The 5,417-nt window shown below is 37.1% G+C and overlaps 1 non-coding gene across 1 annotated transcript; it reads right to left on the bottom strand.

Annotated features, from left to right (window-relative positions):
- Positions 1–3,454: 3,454 nt before the first annotated feature.
- On the bottom strand, positions 3,455–3,555 carry LOC144700359 (small nucleolar RNA R71). Its single transcript, XR_013580729.1, has one exon. It is a non-coding gene; the product is annotated as a small nucleolar RNA R71 (small nucleolar RNA).
- Positions 3,556–5,417: the final 1,862 nt, after the last annotated feature.

Genomic DNA, 5,417 nt, shown 5'->3' with positions numbered 1-5,417 from the left:
CACGAACGCGCCTTCTGATTGGCCACGCGGCGCAGCATGTGGTGCGCCATTTCGTACGTACTGTCCACTTAACAAATGGTGAGCACCCAAACTGGCCCAATAAGGGCCAGTTTAAATAAAAAACATTTTTAATTAAAAAACTGATGGAATAAATCGTAGAAAATGTTTATTAATCTAGTGCGTGAGACCCTATGGGCCGCAAGGCCTAACGGCTTTTCAACTGAGTTCTACATAGCTTGTTGGGATATCATAGACACATATTAGTTCAGTCTATCAAGAAGTTCTTCATACACAAAGTCTTTCCTAAAAGCTGGAAACCCACTTTCCTTGCACTTATTTCAAAAGTGGATGATCCAGTTTCTTTTAGAAACTTTCGACGCATTAGTCCTAGTAATGTATGCTACAAGGTTATATCTAAAATCATTACAAACCAACTTTGGGCCTTCCTTGATAGACTCATCTCTCTTGAGCAATGTGGTTTTGTTAAGGGCCATCAATTCCATGACAATATCATGGTAGTTCACCATTTAGTACAGTCACTGACTCTCATATGCAGGGTCCAAACGCATCATCAAACTTGATATGGAGAAGACCTTTCATAAAGTCGAATGTACTTTCCTTACCAATGTGTTATGATACTTTGGTGTCACTAATGCATTCATCAATCTCATCGATGTATATATTAGAAATAATCATTTTTCTCTATTGGTGGATGAATACTCCACTCACTTCTTCACTACCATGAATTGTTTACGACAAGGTGACTCTATGTCATCTGCCTCAGGCCAGCTTGTCAATACCTCAAACAACAGCTTTATGGTACAACCATCTACAATTGTAAAATGCTCAGAGATCATCAACATTACACTAGATACTGACGAGGATCCCTACCTTTCGACTATGTTGGATGTCTCATGTTTCTTGGTCACACGACATCATTATTTTGATGCCTCGTTGGCCAAGCTAAGAAAGAAACTCTAAGGGTGGAAAGTCCATTTTCTATCCCCTGGAGGGCACATTGAACTCATATGTCATGTTCTCATTAGCATCCGCTGCATATTGTAGCGGTATCTCTCACTATTCTTATATCCATGGAGCTCATATGTGTGCAATTCCTATGGTCGAGTCACTTAGAGGGATGCCATCAACATCTTTATGTCTTTTTGGAAAAATCATGTTGTCCAATACACAAGAGGGGTCTAGGAATCAGGCATCCCCAAGACGTCCAAGACATGCTTTAGAAGAAGCTCGTGTGGCATATGCATACCATGAGCCCTCTGTTCGGGAGCTTTATATCGACAAAGTATGATCAATGAGGTCGGCATGAGTCTGATATGAAATGCCCCAAATGACGGAATACTTGGAAACACCACATGCCAGAGATATCTGATAAACATAATTTTGTGATAAATTATACGATTAAGCACATATACTATCATGAAATGATGACTTTTTACATTTTACTGCTCAATATACGTTTCTTCTAACTAACCCCACTTGATTCTATGAATCAAGTGGATTAGATCTCATCTTTGTTTAAATGAGCACATATATTACTTTGGAAGATAATGCACATGGGTGAAAATAAATCAAGGAGGGCGTCTGGACCAAGTCAAGTAGCGGTTATGGAGATCAATATGGACCAAGTCAAGTAGCGGTTATGCAGATCAATATGGACCATTCAAAAAGCTCCAAGCAGTTTTGATAGGAGAAATCCTAAAAATACTATCTCAAGAACAATGTTTATGTTGTCTAGAATTTTCGTTTTGAGAGCGAAAGAGTTGTTTGGAATTCGAAATTCTGTTGGCCCTCCATTGTTGATGAGCAATTGAGTCAAGTGAAGAAACAAAGCTCACCAAATTCTAAGAAGAAGGATCACTTCCTAGCCGTGAAGGGGCGACACAAGGTATGTGTGAATTCTTAGAATACAGTAGTTGTTGAATCACTTTTAAGACAGATTAAGTTAGGTTGGAAAGTATAAAGTTGTTACTTTCTAACATATCTAACTAATACTGTTTAAAATTATTCTCAAATCTGAGTTTCCGTTGAGGAATTGAGTGCATTAGTGTGTATTGAGTGCATTGTTGTTGCACAAATTGTCCACGATAGCTAGTCGCCGGCGCACGCACAGCGCACAGCGGCTGGCTGCTGTCACATACGCTATGCGCAACTGTGGACTGCTGTTGCACATAGTTGCGCAGCCGTGCGTTGTCGCACGCGTAGTACACAGCAGCCGATCGTCGCCCCACGGGCAACACATAGCAGCTGGTTGCTGCAGCACACGCTGTGCACAGCTGTGGACTACTACCGCACAAAGTTGTGCAGCCGTGCGTTGTTGCACGCGCAGCGCACAGCGACTGATCGTCACCGCACGCGCAGCGCACAGCGGCAGACTGCCGCCGCACAAGTTGTGCTCAGCCTCGGGCATTCACCACACACAACAACACGCCGTCACACATAGCCTACACAAATAACAAACAGATCTGAGACTAAGTGCACATCTGTCTAATATTCAAATTTAAATTTTAAATTTTAGATTCAATAATATTAAATATAAAAGATAATTAAAATTCTAAATTAAAACAATTAAAAGCTTTATTAGTAAATCTATTACTGAAATCTATTAAACTTTGAAAATAAAATAAAATAGAATAGGATTACCTGCTCCTTGTGGATTCTACCCTTACTCACCCTAGGTTAGTGAGGTAACTTAATTGTGGAATAATCTCAAATCCTCACACATTGATGAACTAGTTAAATTCTTAAAATCATTAATTAAACACCAAAATTTGGGATTATCGACTGGCGCCGTTGACGAGGAGCAAGCACCGTACATCAGTGAAAAATATTTATTTTCTGTTCAATTGTTTCTGTTTATTTCTTTTTTTAAAATCTGAAGGATTAAAATTCCTCTGCTTATTATACTTCTAACATCTTTGTTTGAGATTTATGGTAGTAACAAGATCTAAAGCTTGTGGAAGAATAGAAGAGGAGGTGACTCAACCAAGGCACTCATTTCCAGATTCATCAATCACAAAGCAAGACAAAGAAACGCAAAGCATGGCAGTAGAAGGATATTCACATCAAGATAGAAGGAGAACAATGCTAGATAGATCAACACCATCAGGGAGTATATGGCAAACTGATATAAATATAAATGTGGGAGAAGGAGTAATGTTCAGGTATGACAATGCATTAATAAATTCTTTACGTGAATTCAATGGTCATACTTCACAGAATCCTTTAGAATTTTTTGATGATTTTCATATCATATGTTCCTCTCAAAATGTACCAGGTCTATCTACTGAAGCTTTAAAAATGAAATATTTTCCATTAACTTTAAAAAATAAAGCTTTTGCATGGTATCGAAATTTAGGCATTGTATTTAGATCTTGGGAAGAAATGCAAAATAAGTTTTTACAAAAAAATTATCCTCTTTCCAAAACAAATTTTTACAGAAGAGAAATTTATAATTTTCGTCCTCATGAAAATGAGGCATTTAGTGAAGCATGGGAAAGATTTAATGATTTGATCAGAAAATGTCTTCATCATGGTATTGAAAATTTCCAATTAGCTCAGATATTTTATGAATCATTGTCGGATTTTATGAAAAATAAAGTAAATCTAGCTACAGGAGGAACTTTTTACACGACTTATGAAGATGAAGTTTTTGATATGCTAGAGTGACTAGCAGAAACTGACCTGCAGGAAATAGGAGCAAATCACAATGGAAGAAATTACATGCAAAGAATCAGAATTACATCAAAGAATTAGAATTACATGCAGGAATCAAAGAGACCAACCAAAAATTAGAAGAGCTAACCTCAACTTTGAAAAATGCTTTTCTAAATAATTCTCCTATTGTTAAAGCTTAAATCTGCTCTCTCTGTTTCAGCAAAGATCATGAAGATGGAGCTTGTCACCCCATGGAAGAAGAGGTCAATGCATTCAATCAACAACAATCATCTTGGGCTGGATAGAAGAGAAACAACTATAATGCAAAAAGCTTCAATCAAGGAAATAAACCCCAATTTCAACCAAAACTCCAGTTTCAGAATCGACCTCAACAACCCTATCAGGTTCAACCACAACCCCTTCAAGATTTTTCTTCACTAACTCTTGTGATTTCAGATATGATAGAAAAACAGAACCAAAAGCTGAGAATAGAGATGGAAATGCGAATGCATATGATGATGGACTTTCAAACAAAGCAAGTGTTAGAATCTCAAGAGCAAACCAGAAGATTGCTAGAGAGCTTCAGTATGGGATCAATTGAACATGGAGGTAAAGATATTGACTATAACTCCCAACAAGGTCGATTTCCAACTCAGCCTAGTATAAATCCTTGTAATTTATTCCATATAGAAAAGTCTATTCATGAAGAAGACAGCCATGAGGTTGAAATTTAGCAATTTCAAAACTGAGAAATGGAAAAGAACTTCTAGATCCTCATGGGTATCGAAAATATTCTAGAAATGAGAATGAGTATGTGGATGAAGAAAATGAGTTTTCTTATAGTTGTTTTCCATTTCTTATCCCTCTGCTCTAAGCAGAAAGAAGCCTGTTTGTGAGTATGAAACTAGACTTTTAGAAAATTTTAAGCAAGCCACCATGTTAGTAGCTGTAGAAGACATGATTAAATGTGCCCCCTCATTAAAGAAATACCTTAAGGATTCAGGTACTAGTGGAAAGCCTAGGAAGGTAGTGAAACTATCAGAAAATGCCTCAAGTATTTTGAATTCTATTCCTATCAAAATGAGAGATCCAGGAGCTCCATTTATTACTTGTGAGATTAGAGGAAAGATATTTTCTATAGTTTTATTAGATACAGGAGCAAGCATTAGTACTATCCCTACAGCATTGTATGAAGAATACGGATTTGGAGAATTAGAACAAATTAGTATGGATCTATTACTAGCTGATGGAACAGTCAGACAACCTGAGGGCAGATTGATGGATGTCATAATAAATGTGGAGAATTGTGAAATTCCTGTAGATTTCATTGTTACAGATGTGAAAGTTAAGGGAGATATCAGTTTAGCTCCCATTATTTTAGGAAGACCCTTTTTAGCGACAACAAGGACAATTATGGATTGGGATAAGGGGACTGTTGAATTTAGGATAGGGAATGAAATAGTTAAGATTGATATTTCCAAAATGATAAATTGCCCATTGGGAAGTAGTGAGGATTAAAATTTTGTGAAGAAGAAAATGAAGATATTGAGGCAATAGAGGAGTACCTATTGAGTATAGAGGAATTGGATTCAGAAGAAGTGGATAAAAAACCACTTCAATAGAAATTCCCTTAGAATTAAAGCCTCTATCATCTTCTCTTAAATATGCCTATTTAGATTCCATGAAAACTTTACCTGTGATTATATCTGCATCTCCTACCCAAACCCAAGAAAAGGATCTAC

This window comes from Wolffia australiana, chromosome 2, assembly GCF_029677425.1.
Source record: "Wolffia australiana isolate 7733 chromosome 2, ASM2967742v1".
Taxonomy (NCBI): Eukaryota; Viridiplantae; Streptophyta; class Magnoliopsida; order Alismatales; family Araceae; genus Wolffia; species Wolffia australiana.
This window is presented reverse-complemented; position numbering and strand designations above follow the sequence as displayed.